This window comes from Ursus arctos, unplaced genomic scaffold (assembly GCF_023065955.2).
Source record: "Ursus arctos isolate Adak ecotype North America unplaced genomic scaffold, UrsArc2.0 scaffold_8, whole genome shotgun sequence".
NCBI lineage: Eukaryota > Metazoa > Chordata > Mammalia > Carnivora > Ursidae > Ursus > Ursus arctos.
The window spans coordinates 28553062-28576405 of record NW_026623100.1 but is presented as its reverse complement, the minus strand read 5'-3'; the positions used below and the strand labels follow the sequence as shown (position 1 = coordinate 28576405).

Below are 23344 nucleotides of genomic sequence, written 5' to 3'. Positions count from 1 at the left end.
TACATTTATCAAAACTCAAACTGCATACTTAAGAGCTCTGCTGTTTATAGCAAAATGAAAAAGGGAAAATGGAAATGACATTTTCGTGAAATATCAAAGGCCAAGAATAGATTTCGGGCTGTGGGCAACAGAAGAAAAGAAGAAAGAGCAATAAAATAGTTTGCTGGGGATAGAACTCCAGAATTCCGGCACTACTGAGATAGATGACCGACCACAAGAATAACCAGTTAGATAAGCTTGCCATTAAAAGACAATCCAAAAAAGTGGACCAGCAATGCACTGTAAGGAATTTTCTTATCAGGTTAATTCTACAACTGAGAATCTACACTTAGAATTCCTAAGAACTATTGCATTCCAAGCACGATGTAGTATCCTCCTTATACAGTGATTCTATGAAGTAGGTGCTGCTACTTTTATTCCCATTTTATACCTGAGGAAACAGATTTAAAGAAGTAGCTGTTAAGGGCAGAGCTGGGTTCCAAGGCCACCAAGTCAATGAGGTTCCAAGGCCACCAAGTCATGTGGTAGCCTCTCCTCTAACTTCTAGAAACAAAGCTGGGAGCCCATTTTAACCAAGGGTAGTGTTTATTATTATTATTTTAATATAAGAGGATTTTCAAGTTTACTGGGTTCTAACACATAGTCCCAAGGTAGAAGTATTTGTCATGCTGAGAATGCTGTGAAGTTATCACATGCTGGACAGCCCAGATTAGATAGGTTGGAATTCACAAGTTCTTTTGTGTCTCTTAAAATCTGTCTAGCAGATCCCTATCTAGTCGCTTGTGTTTACCACTGCTAAATAGCTTTGGTTAGAGACACAGCAGGAAAAGGTGCTTAAAAAAAAAACAAAAAAAACAGCCCCTATCCCATACCCCCACACCCCTAAAACTTTTGCATATCTAGAAAACACGGCAGATGACAAAGTTATGTGGGTGCCCCCAGCTCACCCGGTAAACAGCCCCCTTTCACCACCCCATTTCTCCCCTCACTTCTCAACCACTACCCACCTCCACCCCTCAAGAATCCCACCACTGAGCCACCAAGAAAGGGGCATTTTTAAAAAGATTTTATTTATTTATTTATTTATTTGTTTGTTTGTTTATTCATTTATTTATTTAGAGACTGAACAAGCAGGGGCAGGGGGTGGAGGGAGAGAAGGGGATGGAGAGGGAGAATCCCAAGCAGACTCCCAAGGCAGGGCTCAATCTCATGACCCTGAGATCATGACTTGAGCCGAAATCAAGAGTAGGACACTTAACCGACTGAGCCACCCAGGTACCCCAAGAAAGAGCTTTTTTTTTTTTTTTAAAGATTTTATTTATTTATTTGACAGAAAGAGAGACAGCCAGCGAGAGAGGGAACACAAGCAGGGGGAGTGGGAGAGGAAGAAGCAGGCTCCCAGCGGAGAAGCCCGATGCAGGGCTTGATTCCAGGACTCCGGGATCACGCCCTGAGCCGAAGCCAGATGCTTAACAACTGAGCCACCCAGGTGCCCCAAGAAAGGGCTTTCTTAAACTTCCTAAGGCAGTTAAAACAAACCACAACACATTTCTTTACTCCTTAATTCCAGTTCGAAAGGGTCCCAAGGCACACACAACCTGAATAATTCAAACACCCATACCCAAGTCTAGGGTCCACACCCTCCTTAGGTCAGCTCCTTTCAAATGAGCTTTTGGGCAAATATAAGGAGCAAACTGAAGGTCTCTGTCCAATACATCTTTGGCAACTTAAACCTCTTTGCTCTGGGCCTTACTTGCAAGAAGAGAACTCAAATGGACACTCAGAATGTACTTGCATGGGTACCTCATACAGGTGAAGAAATAGCCATCTTTTAAGAAAGTAAGTCGTATTTTAAGTTTTGGGATTTTTTTTGGCTTCTAGATGAGACAAAATGTTTTTCAAAAACAAGCGATTCTCTCTAAATTGGGATAACTCTTCTAAAGCTACTGTAGCACTTGAGCCCGTATCTCAGATCTCTAGGTCTTGGGTGCTTCATGTAAACAGCCTGAAGAAAGGACAATAAGGAAAAGTATGAGGATGAATGGAGAAAGCCCACAATGAGGAAAAAGATTTGGAAGGTACTCAGGAAAAAACAGTGCATACTATGAACAGCTAACTACTGAAATTTTCAACTCAGAAAAGGAATACGGGTATCAGGAGACTATTTCTGAAGTTTCTAGAGTAAGAGAGGTCAGCTTAAGGAGAAAAAAGAAAAGCACAGGAAAACAGGCTGTGAACCTGTGAGTAAATTTTCCTAGGGAAAGATTCCGGGTAAATAATATGTGAGATGATTCCAGATAAATGAGCTGGTTGTACATACAGGTTATGGGGCAGGGCTATGGCTATGTGGAATCCAGCCATAACTGTCTGAAGTGATGGCTTGAAGTTTCTGTCATGGAAAGCACCATAACTTCTTTTGGGACTACTCTGAGGAAAACACGAGGTTTGCCACCCCTGGCCAAGACTTCCAACTTCATCCACTGCAATTCAGGCTTTTATTTCCATGATCAAGACCCAGCCAGGACTTCCCATCACCTCAGCCAAGACAGGGCTCTGTGGCTCTCAAAGGGACACCATCCCCTCCTTCTGTCTGCTCAAGGATTCCAGTCTGCAGAGCACTTTCTTGTGCATTTCTCATTTGCACCCCCTCAGGGAAGCTGAAAGGATAGCCCCTGTTTTAAATGAGAAAAGTGGAGGCTCGGAGACAGTTAATTGAGCTGCCTAAATATTACACAAGAGTTAAGTGACAAGGGTGACAGGATGCAGCTTTCAAATGGTTCCCAACCCAGGGCTCTTTGGATTTCCTTTTTCTACAAGGCACTGGCCACATTCTTGTAACCTGACCCAGGTAGGTCAACAGCAAAGTCTCAAGGGCTGGCTCAAGACTAAAAAAACCCCAAAGCACAGGAAAACTCTATTTGTTAGCTCATATGTACCTAACGTACATTTGATCATTACCAAGACTCTCCAAAGAAAAGGAAACGGGAATGCCTAGAAGCTCCCAGCCCCCCTTCTGAGAATGGGCCAGGCTTCCCAGTCCAAATTCCCAAACACGCACCTCAGGCTCTTACCACTACTTGCTAAAGGGCATTTCTTCCAACCTGAGAAGGAAGGATGGGAAAACCAAGATTCTCAATTATACATCAAGTTTAAACGTCATCTTTCATTTGTGACCTGGGCATGGTTCCTCGCATGAGAACTCAGCTTTTGGCAGACTCTTACAACAAACCAAAGTTCACGGAAAGGAGGATAAAACAGTGACCCCCATAAAAATATCTGTGGGAAAAAGCTCTCTGAATATCTGACTAAATATTCCCATTGCAGACATAAAACCAATACATGTTCTTTTCTGAGCAGGAAGTTACATTGCTTAAAAAGAATTTGAGTAAGAAAACTTACCCCAGAACTGGGGAAGATGTTATACAACGCTTACTATGAAACAGAATTTTTATGGTGAATAACAGAAATAGGAGAAAATCCCATATGCAAACAAAGAATAACCTTAGCTTTTCACCTTGTGCCTCGGGGTAGAGCCTTCCCCCCACTCCCAATAAGGACTGAACAGTTTTGAAATTTCTAAAACACTTCAGTTAGTTCTGTTTAGTGGAAAAGAACTTCCTTTTTTATTTTGCAATTAAAATATTTGGAAAAGCAAGGTAGAAACAGGAAAAATATACTTGTTAGCTGAAAGTGGATTATAAAACAGCACATGCTTAAACTATGTGAAAATCGAGATAAAATAACCACACAAAACCAAAACTGGTTTAATTGGGGTGGTAGGATCGTAGGTTACTTGAACATTCTTTAGTGCTGCCACACCATGTCCGTCTTTGAACAGCCTCTCCTGCGCACATCTACCAGCTGGGATGGGGGTGGGGAGCGTATCTCACACAATTCCTGAGGCTGGCTTCCCATCTTTATGACACCAAGTCGATAGCCTGTGTCATGGCCTCAGTCCCATAGTCACTCCACCACTGTCCTAGACCCCCTGTGACAACATCCATCCCAGCCCACCTGACAGCTTTCCTTGGTCCTGTGCTATTTATCTGAAGCCATCTATTAGAAAGGACTATGAATACCTATGCCCTGTTTTAATAAATACTTAGGTACCTGCCAAGCACCAGCAATCGTGATTTAACCTGCCCAAGGTCACACAGCTGGTAAATGGCAGAGCCAGGATTCAAACCCAAGCAGCTCAGCTCTGAGTCTGAGTTTTAAACCATGATACAAGCGAACAGTGCCACACAAGGTTATGACTAATGGGACATTAGTCTTACTTTCCATGGTTAATCTCCTTAAAAATTATTAAATATCTTAAAGCTTTAGATTTATACATTTGAACCTACAAAACTACCATGAGTCAAAGTCAGATATGGGAGGCAGGGTGATAAATAAGTAAACTTGATTAATGATTACTGCATAAGCCAAAATCTGGGCAAAACTCTCACATACCTCATTTTGTTTCCCAGTATACAGTCCCACGCATCCCAGTTATTTCATTCAGGGACACTAGAGTGGGAACCACTGAAGGGGCTTATCCTAAAATGTTTCCTCTAGTTCTGAAAGCCCTAGAAACACAGAAACAAAATGCTGGCCAGAAAACATTCTAATGTAGCCATCAACAGCCAGAAGGACTCATTCTCAAAACTTCAACTCAGGGATATTCTCATTCATTCTCTCTCTCTCTCTCTCTCTCTCTCTCTCTCTCACACACACACACACACACACACACACACAGCCAAGGAGCTCAGGCAAGTTAGAGAGGTGGCTACCAACGGCTAGTCAGGGACAGAGCCAGCAATCACACCCAGGCCTGACCAGAAACCTGTGCTTGGCACTGCCCTACAGTATTACCAAGGTTATAAAGGAAGGCAGGACCTTCTTATAACCATTACATAAAATGAGCAGCCACCCCTGTCCAGTCAGGCTGAGGCAAGGAGGCTGGAAATCCAAGCTCTTAACCACAGTATGGGCTGGCAGCCTTCGCGTCCAGGAGGTCCTGCTTCCTGCTCACTCTCCTGCACAAACCAGACACACAAGTCCGCCAGGGGGAGAGAGCCCAAGCCCACTGCCGTATCACGAGGACGGGGGAAGTACAGACAGGCTTTGGAGACCTGGCACATCACTCTGCTGGCCCGCTGTTCTCCCCCACCCTCGAGGGGCCTGGAGAGAGTGGCTTTCCTAAGTCCTTATCTCCCAGGCTGCTCCCAGCTGTTGCTTGGTCCTTGCCAGCCCTTTCCAGGCTCTGCCCCAATAAACAGAGACAGGGACAGTTTGCAGCTAAGTGGTTCTGGGGGAGAGAACAGCTCCCAGCACTCGTGCACACAGTGGAGTGATCAGGGTGTGAGTGAAACAGCTCAGGGGACCAGAAGAGCTGGGCCATACCCAGAACCTTCCTTAATAGCAGCAAGAAGCCCGGGTTCTCGCCAGGCCTGGAGTAGGAAGGCCAGGGCTTTCCCCATAACCTCACCTAGAAGCTTGCACTGAGAGAGAACACATATGTGTCTCTGACTTTGCCTTCTAATCTCTAAGTCTTAGAACAGCTACCAGCTACATGCAAGGGGTCTGGCTGATAGTCATCAGTACGAGTATTAGTACTTCACGTTTGAAATTAAAAGGAAAAAGAACATATAATGAATCCACTCACCCACACATCCCCACAGGCAACATTATACATGAAAGTGTCTGGAAGGACATGTTCTCGTCCCCAACTGATTACAGTTCCTCAAAGCCCAGCATGGCTGATGTTCTCAAGGGGTATTTATCATTTAAGATAAAATTATCACCAAGAACTTTCAGAAAAGGGGGAAGACGAAAATTTAGCAAATGATGACAGGGAATTAATCTTCCCACAGGCCATCTTGACCCTGCCTTTAATAAAACTGACAACAGTTTTAGCTGTTTAGTGTAAAAGATTATGTAGTTATAAAACAAGGCTGGTATATGTTTGAGGATAGAAATGTCCCCAATCCATTTTCACTCTGAAGGTCAGCCTGACATCTGGAGTCAGCCCAGAATTAAATTCTGGCTATGCTACCTACTAGCTGTGTGACCTTGGGCAAGTTACTTGACCTCTCTGAGTCTGTTTCCTCATTTGTAAAAGGGGGAAGATATAACCTACCATTCCAGTTTGTTGTCTACCACTCAGTGGGCATTCAATAGTTCTCCTTCAAGGATACTGATCCCTCCAACACTAAACACATTACTCAAGTTTTGTTGTTCATTGCCCCTTTTATAAATTCTCCCTCTCTAGAAACCCACGTAACCACTACCTTAAACATCACCTCCAAAAGGAAGACCACAGGTTGACCCAGTTAATTCCAGATACTAGCTTCTAAATGCTTTGTAGGGTCCCTCTTCCCAAGTCCACTATTTGTAATGAGTCAATTTCACAGGCACCTGGATGTACATCCGAGAATGACCTTGAATTGCTGCTTCTTCATGCTCTCCCTGTCCAACCAGGAGCCGGGTCTCATGTTCCCACAACGTGACTTGCACTTCCTCGTCACCTCTCTTCTATTCTATGCAGGCTCTGCCACTGACTACAGCGACAGCCTCCTGCCTTACTTCCCACCATGCTCCCAGACCGGCCGTCTTCCCCAACTACTCAGTCTTTAGTCCCCTGTGCATACATACTCTTCCTGCTCATGCTGTTCCCCCGGTTTGGTCAGACAACCACCAGCAGGCTACTGCTCCCTCAAAGCACCACCTACCCGTGCTGTCTTCTAAAGCTCCCCTCTTCTCCACTCCCAGAGCAAGAGCTCAGGGCCTCATGGCCTCTTCCCTTCTTCTCCAAGATCTCCTGCCCAGTGATATGCCCCAGCCTCAACACCAGCCTCAGTCTTCTCACTCGCATCCCCTTCTGGTCCCAACCCGGGCACTTCATAATGACTCGTGCTTCCCTCCACCGTCTCCAGCCAATATCCCTCATTTCCATGCCATCCACACTTGAACATTCAAACACAGCAAACACATTTCTCTTCCAGAAAATCTCAGCTTCACTCTGCCATCTGCAGAGTGCCTTCCCTTTGCTATGCCTTCCTGGAGAGCTTCTACTCCTTCCAAATAAATTAGTTCCAGTGTCACCTCCTGGGTGGAGCACCCACCTCCCAGGAGTTAGGGCACCCTCTCCTGATTATGTTGGCCTACACCTGGCATATTCCATAATCAAGGTCTTCACACTATGCCCCATTACCCCAGCACGTGGCACCTGAGAGTCATTCCACATTTGCTAAATGGACAGATATTTTGGTCATCTGCTCAAGTTCAATGAATACAGTGAGATAGTCAGTAGAAACTAGATTAAACATGTATACCTTTTCTCCAAAGAGATGACACAGGAAAATCACTGACTTATGGGCTGGTAAATGACACACACACGTATTTATACAAATCTGTCTCTTTTCAAAGTACTAAAGTACAATAGAAAAAATTATTATTTTTTTTGTCTGTATTCAATCTAGGAGTTCGGGGACAAGATCTGAAGAGGTAAATGGGGATGGACACTGTCGCCCACCCCCTCATTTCCCACAGTCAGCCCCAGACCCACCAAAGGCAACATACTGGGGTGTGCTTTGACTGGGCGTGCCCTGTGCACAGGGGAGCGCGCCAACAACCCTCCTCCTGCGGCAGACCCCATCCTCTGTCCTATCTCCAAATAGGGGAGCCTCCACACCTCCTTTCTGGCAACGGGAGGACCTTGACACCCCCATCAATTGTCACTCCATGACAGTGGAGGCCCAGGGTGAACATGCCTCAAGAAAGGAAGGTCCTTGGTACAGACTTAAAATCTGAGGGGCATCCACTTCCCTAAAGTGGGAAATCATCTTAGAAAACAAAGGCTGAAAGGCAGGCAGTTGCTTCCTGTGGAGACTTTTTTTGAGAGAAAGAGAATCTTAAGCAGGCTCTTCACCCAGCACAGAGCCCTATGCGGGGCTCAATCGCATGACCCTGAGATCATGATCTGAGCCAAAATCAAGAGTTGGACACTTAACTGACTGAGCCGCCCAGGCGCCCCATTCCTGTGGAGCTTAATGTGTGTTGGAGGCCTTGTTAAGAGCTGTACATGGCTATGCCTTGGTAAGTGTTTCCACTCTGAGCTCCAGGACTAGGTACAAACAGCACAGTCCGGCAGGCTCTCAGCAGGCCCTCAGAGAAATCCTTAGATTTCTCTCTGATCCATCCTTCTGTTTGCTTAGTTGGGTTACATGGGATGGGAATTTCAGTCTGGGTCCAACCAGGAGGCAGAAACCACACAGTAATTTATGCACAAGTTTTAGAATCTGGTAACTGAGTAACTATAAAGATGGAATAGAATTCTAAGAGCAGCCTTTGGCAAAAGAAAAGTACCAGAAAAAGGACAAAGGTGGAAGAGAGCTTTTTTGAGCTTATTTGAGAAGGTATGGACGGCAGAAAAGTTCCCAGGTTCCCAGGCCAGAGATGGTCCAGTCCCCAGGAAAGCAGGAACCACCCCCGGGGGTGCAGGCACAAAGCCTGGAACACACAGGGTCCCCATCAGGAGAATAAGTGAAAACAAGCCTTGGAGCCTGCTGGGTGGGGCATGCAAAGAGAACAAGGGTGCAGAGGGGATCACCACACACAGGGGGTCGAGTGTGCTGCTGGAACCCGGAAGTGGGGAGACCCCCTTCCACGGCAGGTTAGCATGTCAATGTATGCCTTAGACGGGAGCAGCTCGTGGCCAGAGCCTGGGACAAAGATTAGATGGCCAGGATGAATATACGTGGGGCTAACCACCCAGGGCAGGGAAGCAGTAACCCGGGGTGAGCCCAGACTCCTCCATCCTATCACGGCTGCTGGAGCCGGAAAAAGCCATGCCCTCGTGGGCACTGAGGAGTGCAGGCAAAACAGCAGCTTTTACAGGAGCCTGGTTCTAGACCCTGGGAACCAGGAAGGAAAATCCCGTTCTTCTGCAACATCTTCTTCAGAGCCTCAACTTACAGAAGGCAAAGGTGAAATATTTGAAGGCCCTGATCCATTTTCACGTATCAGGCAACACAGGGTGAATGTGGAGCTGAGATGCCACAGTCACAAACTGGCACAAGTTCTACATCTCTAAATCACCAACCCAACCTCATCTCCAAGCATACTTTCATTTGAGTCTGAAGTCAGGAGGACAGGTTTATTATAAAACATGGGTCCTATACAATGAATTGGGAGATAGCCAACATATAGGTGACCGTCCATTCGTGGACAGCAGAGGTCAAGGCAGGACCTGCACAGGGTGTTTGCAGGCAGAGGTAACACAGCCAGTCTGTGGGCTCTGAGGCCACACTGGGAAGAGGAAGTGCTGGCGGGCCCAGGGCCTCTCCCCAGAAGGGGACCCACATCTGCACCTCACGGAACAAGTGTTGTCACTGGAGAGGCTGTTGGAATGTGTTCTTTCTTTCTTTCACAGGCCTTTGATTTAAAAAAAAATAAAGAAAAGAAAATGCAGTAAATCACAGAGGAATATGAAATAAGGGAAAATGAAGACCACCAAATTGATGTCCATGTTGACAACAAATAGAGCTGGCTTCTGCATTCACTGAGATTTTTATTTTTAGTGGGGGGGGAGGAGAATCTGAAGCAGGCTCCACACCCAGCACAGAGCCTGATTCGGGGCTGAATCTCACGACCCTGAGATCATGACCCGAGCCAAAAGCCGAAATCGAGTCGGATGCACAAGGAACTGAGCCATCCAGGTGCCCCACTGAGATTTAATTTCTGGAAAGCAGATTCAGTTCACAGGGGAGAGAGCACAGTCTGAGTAGTCGGTCTCCTATCAGCAGAGCTCTCGTGCATCTCTGATGCAACACAGGAATTTTTCTGGCTTACCAATCACTACCAATGAGTTGTTTGTGATTTTCCGCATAATCAAAAAAATATTGATGAACAACCTCATAAACGCCATCTTTTTTGTCTTATTATTTCCTTTGGAAAAACTAGAGAGAGAAAGTAAACAATCAAATTACTCTCCTCTCCTCCTCTTCCATCCCCCAAACTGGTTTATCTTCCCTGCACGCCCAAGAACACAGAGCTATCCATGTTGACCGTGGACATTGTCCTTCTTTTTAATCTTTACAAAGAAAGGACATCTCCCTGTTTTAATTTACGCTATTCTTTTCACATACTTCCTTTCTGATTTTCCGACTCCTCGTGTCCTTTCCCATTTTTTCTATGTCGGTGGTTCTCCCCTCATTTAATCTTTGCAAGCTCAAAAATGTGAAGCAATTAGTCTGAGGTTATGGAGCTAATCCCGGTGGAGCCAGCATGTGGACACTGGACCCTGACCCCAAGACTAAGCTCTCACTCTTTCTACCACACAATGATGTTGCTCAAGATTTCAAGAATCCCCAAATAAAGTTGGACTTAAAATAATTTAGGAACGAAAATCTTAATGAGCATGAGAAAGGAATCCCGTAGACAAAAATCACCCGTTGGGAACTGTTCATGGTTTAAGGTGCCAGAGGTCCTGGTCTGGTATCGCAGGCACCTTCCCAACCAGGGCTGGAGTCCCTGCAGACGTGTGCTAGGCAAACTAAAGAACGAGAGACTGGCAGGGGCTTAAACCAGCCTACTCACAAACTCGTCCACGCAAACCCTTTTGTGAGAGCTGTTGACAGAGAAAATGCTGCCTTTTCATTCCCCTTGCCTCCAGAAGCACAGCCTGAAGGGAGGGGATCCCAGCACAGCCCTGCACCCTGCTACAGGTCAGGGCAGAGCTGGCCCACAAGTCAGCTCCCCCAGACAGAAGAGGAAGAGACCCCAGCCCGTGTCAGAAAAGATGACCAAAGAGTCAATGTTGGCCACAAACCCTACCATCTCACCCTTTTACTGATTTTCTCCATCACAAGCACACACATTCCACACGCACAGATCACAGACCAAGTTTGTTACCAGAAAGAAGCCATAAGAATTTCCTCTCCAGGGCTTGAGAGCTCATCGACTCCAATCACCACATTTACAGATGAGGAAACCAAGGTACCAGGAGGCCCAGAATCTCAGCCGAGCCGACTCCCCGCCTCGCGCAGAGAGTCAGGCCGGTGTGTCCCAGCAGTGAGAGTTACTGTGAGTGACAAGGGCTTTTCCTCACAGTCTGCAGCTCCCGCTCTAGGCCTTCAACAGAAATAAGCAAAAGGCAAAAAGGCCAAGCACACCAGCGCGGCCGGAGTGGCGCCATCCCTGAGCCCCTCTCCCGGGTGTGTCTGTATTACTTCCCCTTTGCTGCGGGAACACTGAACACACACATTTATCTGACTTATCCACACTTGTTGTTAACAAGTCTGACACACCCACAGGATGTGGGGGGCCCCAAGGACAGGGGCTGGGCCATATCCACATTCATTTCTTTATCTCTCGTGCCTGCCGCTCAGACAATATATTGATACTTCAGGCAACGAATCTGAGGACGAGGAGGACCAGTAAAGGAACAAGGACAACAGGAGCCTGCTTCTCCCTCTGCCTGCAGCTTCCCCTGCTTGTGCGCACTAGCTTGCTGTCTCTGACAAATAAATACATAAAATCTTAAAAAAAAAAAAAAAAAAAAGGAAACAAGGGCTAACTAAAATTTTTATTTTTTTGATCTTTTTGATCAAGAGTCAGCATTACTCTAAACAGGTCATTGTTGAATAATTCCACACAGACCCCATCTCCAGCGCTCCCCAGAGTCCAGTACCTGGTCCCTGGCTATTTGTCAGTCCAGGCCACTCCTCTTCCTAATGGCCCTAAGCCTTTTCCAATTCCAGTGCTTTCCCCCTCAATGCCTTACCCCTCAGCCATCACATCACGGAAGCATTAACAGGTGTCATCTCAATACAGCACATAACCTAAAAACATCTCAGGAAACAGTCTAATATGATTAAATAAATCTATAAACAAACATAGGCCCAAGGGTTGGAGGGCAATTACAAATTAATAAAAATGAACAAGCATAAATTACAGTACTGGACTAGAAAAGAATCCCACTATGTAAACTAAGTTATCAAACTGACCTTGTATAAATGCTTCTGGAAATAAGCAGGCCGTCAGCATGGCTTGGCAATCTTGATGTAAAGAGATGGGGGGAGTAATTTGGTGCCTGCTCTGTGGCCTCCTTTTGTCTACAGATACTTATAAAGAAAAGCTAATGAAATCAGTAAGAGACAATATTTTTGTAGAAGTATTAGGAAAGAGATTACTGCCATTTTTACATAGTAAAAATTCATGAAAATTTCACCTCAAGACTAACTTTTAACAAAATTAAAAGTTGACACTCGTCAAAGTTTTAAAATAGATTTTCAAAATTAAGTCATTCCCCACCACTTAATTCCATGGGTTGTGATAACTGACCACAAACAGAAGAACTTTTTAATTTTATTTATTTATTTAAAAAGAAAAAAAAGATTTTATTTATTTATTTGACAGAGACAGCCAGCGAGAGAGGGAACACAAGCAGGGGGAGTGGGAGAGGAAGAAGCAGGCTCCCGCGGAGGAGCCTGATGTGGGGCTCGATCCCAGAACCTCGGGATCATGCCCCGAGCCGAAGGCAGACGCCTAATGACTGAGCCACCCAGGTGCCCCAGAACTTTATTTTAAAACAATCCTTTAATATTAAGCACCTGGACAGTCAAATCCAATTTTCCATTTTCTCTGGCACAGAGATTTATCTATGTCACTTCCCACAAGCTCCACAGACAAACTTTCAAATCAACCACTGCCCTTCCCAATTTTATTAAATTTGGCAATTCTGGACCCTACAAAATGTAGAATTTGAGATCATGTCCATCAATTTCCTGTAAAATAAAAGTTTCTATTTGTCTTCCTTCTAAAATAAAAATATAACCTCCCCAAATCAAAAAAACATTGTTTCAACATGCTGCAAACTGAGACTGCATATAGCATATTAGACTTCTTTTGTAACTTTAATATTTAAATCAACAGCAATGACATTAATTGTGTTTATCTTTTTTTTTTTTTTTAAAGATTTATTTGACAGAAAGACACAGTGAGAGAGAGGGAACACAAGCAGGGGGAGTGGGAGAGGGAGAAGCAGGCTTCCCGCTGACCAGGGAGCCCGATGCGGGGCTGGATCCCAGGACTCTGGGATCATGACCTGAGCCGAAGGCAGACGCTTAATGACTAAGCCACCCAGGCACCCCATTCATTGTGTTTATCTTAAGTAATTTAATAAACTGCCTTCAAAGACTCAATTTCTTGACTGTCAGAATGAAGGTTCCCAGTGACACATTTTCGTAAAGAGCACCTGCCCTTAGTTACAATGAAGGTGACAGCAAGGAGCATGACGTACCATGCCTCAGCCTCCAGGACTCCAGTCATACTCACTCAGAGCAGCCTTGAGTTAACTGCCTGACGCACTGTTCTAAAAACATGCATGAAAATCATAGAAAGTTGTGCAGATCTGGCATGTGCAGAGATTTAAACAATGTTGTATTAAAATATAAGGACTCGACAGAGCTAATACCTTGTGGGGGGAGGGGAGACAAGAAATGAAGGAATGGGATGGAGGTACCAGAGACACTCCTTGTAACAAGACTAACGAGTGCATACCAGCCCCTACCCATTCACGGAGGGCTCGTCCACATGCCAGGAAGCATGCCAAGGGCCCAACTGGGTACTCAGTCCTGTGAAATGGTTCTTGAGGTATCCTCATTTTGCAGAAATGTCAACTGCTTCCAAAACTGGCCTAAGGTTCCCAAAATGGAGAGTGAAGGGAAGGAGACTGGCAGGAACTGGGAAGCCAGACGGGTTCACACCCTCATTGCTTCCAAACCTGAAGACAAGCATTGGAGCTGCATGGTTCGCACGGTCAGGTACAGGGGAGGTAGGCACCCCCATCCTCATTAAGCACTCTCACAAAGACCTGATCCTAGAGCCAAGTATGCTGCCCTCAAAATCCCCTCCCAGAGAACTCCTGGGGACCTGTACCCCGTAAGTACAACTCCTGCCCTCCCCTCTAACACCTCTGCTCATGCTAGCTTCCCTCAGCCTGAAATGTCCATTCTCCTCCTTCTCAATCCTAGTCTTGAAGACCCAGGTTCAAATGCCACCACCTCCTCCATGAGGACACCATCTATTCCCTCAGTGCCCTGTACTTAATCTTCCCTCCCAGCACTCGGGATTCCCCCAAAACTGGAACCTCCCAAAAGGAATACCAAGCGCTAGTTACCCAGAACCCACCCCTCACCCCCAGCAATACTTCCCAGCCCAAACGGTTCCAGATGAGCCAAGATCCCACTCTCCTCAACCCTGAGGGAGGCGGGACCAAGGCACCCCCACCGTGTGCTGAAACCACGAGGTGAAAGCACCCCAACCACTGAGTGCCAGCCACCGTTCCTCACACATACTGAGTATCCAGTGAAACTGGGCTCCCCCTGGGATGCCACCTCTCCTCCAGAGTCAGGGCCCATCCTCATCCCAGAAGGCACCCTTTCTAGTGACGAGTGACCCTAGGGTGGCAACTTCAGAATAGGGTACCAAACAAGCAAAGTGCTCCCCACCCCCCCTCCCCCCCGCCAGTTCTCTTCTCCTAGATTCCTTTCCCTTTCCTGCCTCTTTTCCCTTCCTCAAACGGCAAATTTCAAGAAGTTACTAAAAGAAGCTTAAGGATTGTTTTTAAGTTGCTTTTTCAAATATCAAAATAAATTGTACAGATTGAAAATACATATCCTCAAAACTGACATTCTGGCCTTTTATCCAAACGTTCTATTAAAAGGGGGCTGTTCAACCAAGACTTATGTCCGCATATTTAAAGAGATGAAATGGTAACACTTCTTTCTTTGGCCACCTGCCAAGGAAAATTTATGTTGCCAAAATAAAAGAGATTATGTTTGCTCAATATATGAGCACAGGACAGAGCAGCTTAGAAACGGGGCCTCTTTTACCAAGCAGCTTAAATCATCTAATTTTAAGTATGTCTGTGAATGTCACCTTCACATGTCATAGGCTATCACCTACTTGGAAATATCAGGGACTATAGCAATTTGTGTGTCCCCCGGTGTTCACCCTCTCCTCACTTCTCCCTCCCCATGGGGGGGGGGTCCCAAACACTCCCATAGTTTCTACTTCTCCAACTGGTGACCTGGAGGTCCAGCAGGACCTGCCCTGCCATCCGGGGTGGTGCCCACACAGCCTCCTACTCATGCGTTGGGTAAGGATGAAAACAGAGAGGCCATCAGGCTGGAACCAGTGACAGCCACCTGATGCTTCTTTCTATCACTCTCCATCTGTACAGGTTTCAAAATTTCCATGATAAAGAGGATTTTTTTTTTAAGGATCCATCAGAACCTTAAGGGAAAAAAATTCAAAAGAGAGAAACATTCGGTTAAAAATAGGAGTATTCATGAGAGATATTTTAAGTTCATTTGAAGAAAATAATTCCTTATGTGGTGAAGAGAAGAAATAAAATGGATGCATTTCATTTACTTTAAGAATAAAAGCTATATAAATTCCTAATAAACAAACATCAAATTCAGCCATAAAATAAAGAATGTAAAATATACTTCTTTAGTTCCAAATGTTAAATATTTAGAAAAGATGGTATTTGTAACAAACCCAATTAGACCCTTTGAATGCTAAACAAACATATTTGATTCTGAAAACATCACTAGGCATCCCAATGAATAATCTAAAGCCAGACTTGAAGGTTTTATTTTGTTCTGTTTTGTTTTTTTAACACAATTGTGTTACTCTCTGATCAAGACTCAAAAGAAGCATTTCAGAGAAGCATTTGGATGTTAAGTGCTTTCCAAAGAAAATAAAAAACAACATAATTCTGAAGCACAAATTAAAAACCTTAGCAAGTTTATGGTCCATAGAAACAACCTTACTGGAGGGTTAACGCTTTCATATTCATGACTGCACTGGATTTAAACAATCAACATGTGAGGTTAGCTGTGCAGGTTTTTTCCTATTTTGCGGGGGTGGGGGAGGCAAAAGAAGCTAAGTGGGTTGCCATGGTTACAAAGGGTTTTGTTGTTGTTGTTTTGTTTTGTTTTTTGTTTTTTTTGTTTTTTGTTAAAGTCAGCTCTTCGAGCCAAAATTTACTTCAAGTTCTCCACATGGACCACTCTCACCTTAACAGCAAGTCACTTCCCAGGCCTCCGAAGATCACTGTCCTCTGTGACAGTGCTAGATGGCCCCCTGGGGTCCGTAACAAGGGCAGATCTCCATTCTCCTTCACCCTCCCAGTAGATCCAGGCACAAGGCCCTCTTTCCCTTCTCTGTCAACATCCTGAAAAGGTTCTGCTCCTTGTTGTGCCCGGACCTTCCCAATTCCCTTCATCCTCTAGAATTTTCATAGTCCTTGGCCTCTCCTGACTTCCTAGGGCACCTAACACTGCCCCCGCCCCAAATTCAAGACCACTGAACCCGGATTCTCTTCCTCATTCTGCATCTTCGCAGCTTCGCTCCTGGCCTCATGCCCCAAAATAGGTGCTCTCCACAATTCTGGGCTCAAGCTTGTTGCTGGGTCTTCCCTTGCTCCCAACCCCTGGACCCTCTGAGACACCACGACAGCCTCCAGTGTCCTACATGTTAAACAAAGATCCCCAATGTTCCTTATCTGTAGGTCACCCCCTTCGCACTTCCCCGTACTGACTTCCAAATCCCACCCCACCAACTTGAGTCTTTTTATCTCTCACTCTCTTTCAAATAAATCACACAGATACACTTTAATCCTGTACCATCCCTGGCCTGGTTTGGGCACTGAGTTTTCCTCCAGAAAGATTGATGAAGTGACCAGATTCAACAATTATGAAGCACTATGCTTAACTGAGCAGTGTTTAAAACAGACAACTGAGAATAAAGTTATGGCCGATTATCGTAACGTTGATAAGAACTCAGACAAAATAAAAAGGACAGTACAGATAATAAGGGTAAGAACAGTCAGACAAAACCTCTCTTCTCAGAAAGAAGATGGCAGAAGCAGGGCAGGAAGAGGGAACGGCCATTGCAACATGCCACTGCTCTCCGGAGGCAGGAGAGCGCAGAGACCAGTGTGGTGACAGTAAACTGAACCAAGAGCCTGGGAGGTGACAGAAGAACCCTGGCTTTAGTCTGACTTTAGTCTGAGAGTAGGAGCTACTAAAGGTTTCTGAGTAGAGAAATATATAATTTCAGTTTTTAAATATTCCTCCACCTTCTTTCGGAGAATAGACTGAGGGGCAAATGGGAAACAGTTCTCCGTCAGAAGGCTGTAAAATGACCCAGGCCCACGATCACACCTGCCTTGCATCTACCTGTCAGGCTCAAGCTCATCTTACTAAATGCAAGCCTGACCCGGACACATCACCACATCCCATCTGCAGGAACTTTTCATGGCTCCCCGACCTCCATAACTATCCAGTGCCACTTCTCTGCATGGTCACTGGGGTTGCACTGTGTCCTATTACCCCTTCTGAAACACCCTGACCTCCCAACCCGCGGGATCACCTGCTATTTCCCTGACACACTGCCACAAACCTGCAGTACCTGCCTCTGCCCTCCGAAAAGTTATTAATTCATCCATTAAGGCTAAGCCCAAACACTACTTCCTCAGGAAGCCTTTCTTGGCTGACCCCCAAACTGCACATTATTCGCACCTCTACGAGAGCACTCTTCCATCAGTTCTAGGTTAGAGTTTCCACAGACTGGTAACTCGAGGGCAGAACTGTGCCTGACCCATCTAGGAATACACATGGGGCCAAGCACAGTGCCAGGCATAGAGTAAGTGCTCAATTAATGCACACTGGCTAAGGGGATAAAATGCTCCTCTGATTATATACCATCTTGAGGTCTTAGGGGGAGGAGGTCCCAAGGACAGGTTTTCTCTCTCAGCTACTGTAATCTGGAAGACAGGGATCCTGATGGGAATGTTGGGGGACTGCATGCCCAGCACTCCTGACAATGGTACAGCCACAAGCAGGGCCAGAGTGGCGATGGATTGGAACCCAAGCCTTCAAAGCCTCATGACCTCTCAGCCAGGTATATCTCTAGGCAGGCCATACAATCCATTTTAAATTTGCCTAAAGTATCGGCAATGTGTTTTTCCTAAGCCCATTCTAGAGATGTACAGATGCAGAGAAAAGAACCTAGAAGGACTCAAACCAAGTTAAGAGTAGCTACAGTGTTAGGAGATGGTGAAATTAATTTTTTTTTCCTTTACCTTACCTTGATTTTTTTCCCCTAAATAAACATCATAAGAAAAAAGTCTCTTAGAAAGAATGTCACAGTACCACCCGAGTTAGAGTTAAAGAATGGCTCCAAAAATAGAAAGTATCCAAAAAGCCCACCAAAACACTGGGAACATGAGACCACGGAACATATACTACTACTTACAGAGGGAGATCATAGTAGCAAATGTTTGAAAAGGTTTGTCGGGGCACGCAATGGTCTGAGCCTAACAACTGGCCCTGCGCTTTCATTTCTGAAATAACTATTTCCCAAAACATAAAGCAGTGAACATTGTTCTGGATACCCCAGGCACTGACCATTCCCTCTTGCCTAAATTCTTCCATAGATTTCATAATCAAGTGTAAACTGTCACCACTGCACCCTAGCTTATACCATGCAGGTGACAGCAAGTGACTGATTGGCTCTAAATGGGACATATTTCAATGACTGTCATTTCATGACTTATAGAGAAAATGTCAATTAAAAATAACAGGAGGGGTGCCTGTGTGGCCCAGTCCGTTAAGCATCTGACTCTCGATTTCAGCTCAGGTCATGTGGAATCCACTTGAGATTCTCTCCCTCTCCCTCTTCCTCTGCCCCTCCCCCCTCCACCCACAAGTGCACCCTCTCTCTTTCTCCCTCTCTCTCTCACTCTCCAAAACAAAATAAATTTTTGAAAAAATAATAGGAGATCAGTTATCAAGACATAATATGTCTGATTTAAGCTGAAAGCTACATCAACAAAATGTTGAATCAACAAAGACTTGGCTTCTAACTTTCAGTAAAAGACCAACATAACTTTTATAGTGAAATAGCATATTAACACAAGGAAGATATAATTGCTTTAGTTGCCACTTTTTTTTTTAAAGATTTATTTATGTATTCTGAGAGAGAGACCATACATGTGTGAGTTGGAGGAGGGGGCAGAGGGAGAGAATCTCAAGCAGACTCCTGCTGAGTGTGGCTCAATCTCACGACCCATGAGATCATGACCTGAGCTTGAAACCAAGAGTTGGACACTAAACCAACTGAGCCACCCAGGTGCCCCTTTAGTTATCACCTTTTTAAAGAAATAAAAGGGGAACAAGGAAACCGCATGTCAAGCACAGTGCTAGATATTTTAGGTATATGACCACATTAATCTTCTTAGTAAATGTGAGATGGAGTTTCATCTCCCTCATTTCACAAATGAAGAAACTGAGGCTCAGAGAGGTTAAGTAACTTAGTCACAGTAACGACAGTCACACAGTGGCAAACACCAACTCAAAACCAGCTCTGTTTCACAAAAGACTATACACAGTATGATTCTTTAATTCCACTTCTATTAGGTTCAAGAACAGGCAAAACCAATCTACATGAAAGGAGTCACTTCTAAGATGATATGAAAGTTCACTCTAGAGGGTGGATACTGCCTAGAAAGGGGCACAGGCACCTTCTGGGGTACTGAAAATGTTTACTTCTTGAGCGGGGTGCTGGATATACATTCAGGAGCTGCACACAATACTAGGACACTTCACACTTTACTGCATGCTATACGTCAAGTTAAAAAAAAATATTCCTCATTTGATTGACTCCAAGTTCATACTCTTAACCACTAAACCACCACTCTGACAGAATCTAGCCACACTCTAGAATTGATTCCCTCGGATAATCGTTTTTTTCAAGTATTCTGGTAAGCAACGTACATCCTAATCACATCAGAGTGAAAACACTGGAACAATAAACCTGTTCTTAAATGCCACAGAATGAAAAGTAGAAAGTATCAATTTCCTGGCTACTGGGAATTTCCCCTCTGTAGCCACATCAGAATACAATTTTAAACCCTGCTTTAAGGGAATGTTCACAGATGTACAGAAAATAATTTGTAACAACATTATCTATGGAAATACCTAAAGCTAAAATTACACAAAATATTTCAAGACATGTTATAACTTTATCAACAATGCTAACATTGGCTGGCTGGCTCAGTCAGTAGAGCGTGAGACTCTTGATCTCAGGATTGTGAGTTCGAGCCCCATGCTGGGCATAGAGTCTACTTTTTAAAAAAAAATGGAAATTTGAATTTTGTTACAAAAATTAAGAAAGGCAAGGAGATAAAGCTGATGGGCAAAGAACATAAAGTTCCAGTAGTGGCAACTCACAGTAAGTGCAAAATCTCTATATGGGTTCTAGCATATAGAAAACTGGTACAATTAACTTTTTCCAGCAGTGAAGTAATTGTACCACATATGCCCTAATAACAAATTCTCCATCAAGTACAAGTTCTTCCCACAGAAGTTCTGTTCAGACTAGCAAAGCCTCATCACCAGGTGATGATGAAATCATTACATCAATTCTCTTAAAGTCTTATACCACACACATATACCTCTTATTCAAGCGGTAATTGCCTCTCCAGAGAGAGAGGAATGTATTTATCCTGCAATCTGGAGACATCTTTGGCAAGCACCTAGTTAACAGCTATCCCACCTTTGCTGGGGGGGGGGGGGGGAGACAGCTGTACCTACACACCTGTTGGCTATATGTGCTGTGGTCCTTACTGGGTGCTTTTGATTAGGTCAGCCAGGAAACCCAACTTTCAAATCGTCAGAGCCCAGTTTAATTCGTGTTTTAACGTTCTGTATACACTAAAATTGCCAGGCAATTGACTGAAATGATTTTAGTTCCCTCTGAGCATTTGCATATAAGACCAAAAGGCCTTTATGAGAATTTTCCAGTATTTGTAACTTATACACAATTGGGCATGTTGCAATAGATTATATAACCAAATATTATCCCAGGTGCAAGAATCTTAATGTTTATAAAAGCAACCGTTGGCATTTATTAATTGTTAAAGTCTTTAACAAACTGCCCAATAAAACTGTCAAAAAAAACTAAGCAAAGTCAAATATTGTGGCTATTAAGCAAGTGAGAAAGAATTAAAAGCACTGACCCAGTATGTTAAGAACAGAGTACGCTTCAGGCACATTCACAGCACCGGGTCAGGATCCCTAAATTATGGTTTAAAAAGAAACAACACAAAAAAACAGCATTACCAGAAAACATTAAAACTTAAAGTTTCAAAGTTTCTTTAAGAAACAGTGGACTCATCTTTTCTCTTATCCTGCATCAGCTGAAAAGCCTCATGCATTTCTATCCAGAACATCTTAGCTTTGTACCAACAATGCATCACGTAAAGCAGAATGATCCTTTTTTTTTTTTAAGATTTCTTTATTTCCTAACAGAAATCCTTTTTTTCCAGTGTACCTCTAAAAAAGGCACACTTTTGGGGGCCCCTGGGTGGCTACGTCAGTTAAACGTCTACCTTTGGCTCAAGTCATGATCCCAAGGTCCAGGGATGGAGTCCTTCCTCTGGCAGGCAGTCAGTCCACTGGTTCACAAACTGGCAGGCTGCCTGCTCAGCAGGGAGTCTGCTCTTCTCCCTCTCCCTCCGCCTCCCCCTGCTTGTGCTTTCTCATTCTCTCTCCAATAAATAAAATTTAAAAAATAATAAAAAATTTAAAAATTTAAAAAATTAAAAAGGCACACATTTGAACAAATTGTATAGTAAAAAATCAACCATGAATTATCAGTTCCACTTTCCTATTTTAGCAAAACTGTAGTATCTCAGAATTGGAGAAATCTAAATTGTGTTTTTTTAAACAAGGAACTCTTCAAAACTACAAGCCATTACTCAGCTATTCATCAGAAACCCAGAAAGAAAAATCATAATTTTTACAAGCATATTATGTTCATTTTCATCAATAGATTACTTCATTTCTTGGATTTTAAAAACTTTATCTGCCTCTGCCAAATCTGGCAGATTTCAGTCTCAGACCAATCTAAATGGTTCCCATTACTGTATTTGGTAAGGGGAAATTGATGCCTAGAGGAACTTCTATACGGATTACACAATGACCACCACTCATTAAGCACTTCTTATTTCCCATGATGCAGAGCCAGGAGTTTGACAAACATTATCCTATCTGTCCTCAAAAACAATCTCGTAGACCAGGAGCTGCCGTCCCCAAAACCCGGTATGGAAAGTAAGGCTGGGATGATCAACAACCTGCCCGAGGTCACTGAACAGTATGTGGCAGATTCAAGACCAGTGAACAGTGAGGGTGGGAACTTGAACTTTAATGGAGAATTAGGCCTTTCATCAACACACATGAAATGAAGAGTCGTGAGCCCCTGAGGTTGGGAGATGGCCAATGGGAAAAGCAATACTTCAAACTGAAAAAGTAATTTCAAAACATTAGATCCAAAGATACAGACATTTGCAAAGCTGGGCAGGGGGGGAAGGTTTACTCATGTAGAGAATTCTATAGGGATCTGCACTTCCCTCGTCTTAAAATCTAATCTGTTTTAGGAGCACAGGGCTGTGTGTGTAACACTCTCCCAAATTCCACCAGGCTTAATAACCTCTATTCAAAAGAAAGAAGTGAGAACTAGGGCAGTGGGAAGAAGTGACCGCCCAAGCCCGTCCTCCCACCAGGGTAAACTGTCAGATCCGCCTGAGCGCGACCAGGAGACAGCTCGGCTCTAAAGCCCTCAGACTGGGTTAGGCTCGGATCCCCCCTCCTTCCTAGTCCCGATCCTGACTCTGCTGGCCACCTCCCGAGGCAAAATACACCGGAAGAATTTGTTGTAACAAGTAGACGCCCATATTCACCAACTGGTTTAGCAATCTGTGCAATCTACAGCAAGGCTCCAACAAGGGAGGGGCAGGAGAACATGGTATAATCGTTCTAAACTATCTTTCTACGAAATTGGGAAGGTTCACGAGACCATGGGGGATAGGGGAGCAGAGACAAACACACCATCCCTGAGTTTTAAGCAGGAGATAGAGCCTCCTCGCCAACCCAGGCTTAAAAAAGTATTAATTTCAGAGATAAGGCTTTCACGCCCCGACACTTGTAGGGAGATAATGGATTCTGGGGCTCCCCGGTCCTAAGTGCAAAACACCGTGGCCTGGATATTAAGGTGACTTGATTTTTATTACCTCCAGAAGGGTCCGCCTGCCGTGCCGGGACTACCTCTTGGATCTCCGTCGGCGGGTCCCACCGAGCGTCCCCACGCCCACCCTTCTAGCGAGGTGTTTTGCAAAGGCCTGTCTTACGCGCTCCGGGCAGCACCCACCCATCCCCCTCCCCAGGTCTCAGACAAGTAGCCTGGTTAATCATTCAACGCCGGCGGCGTGGAACAATTTTTTAGAGGT

General features: G+C 44.6%; 1 protein-coding gene across 4 annotated transcripts in view; it reads right to left on the bottom strand.

The window, feature by feature from the left end:
* The window catches only part of B3GNT2 (UDP-GlcNAc:betaGal beta-1,3-N-acetylglucosaminyltransferase 2), a 28198-nt gene that overhangs the window by 3945 nt on the left and 909 nt on the right, over positions 1-23344 (bottom strand). Inside the window, exon 2 of one of the 4 annotated variants that reach the window (XM_026485008.4) lies at positions 21077-21134. The exons of 1 other annotated variant lie outside the window; for it this stretch is intronic. The gene's annotated coding sequence lies outside the window, so the exon portion shown is untranslated. Of the gene's footprint in view, positions 1-11990; positions 21022-21076; positions 21135-23128; positions 23268-23344 lie in introns of those variants that run through there. 2 more of the 4 variants (XM_026485016.4, XM_044377857.3) reach the window with 2 other exon arrangements.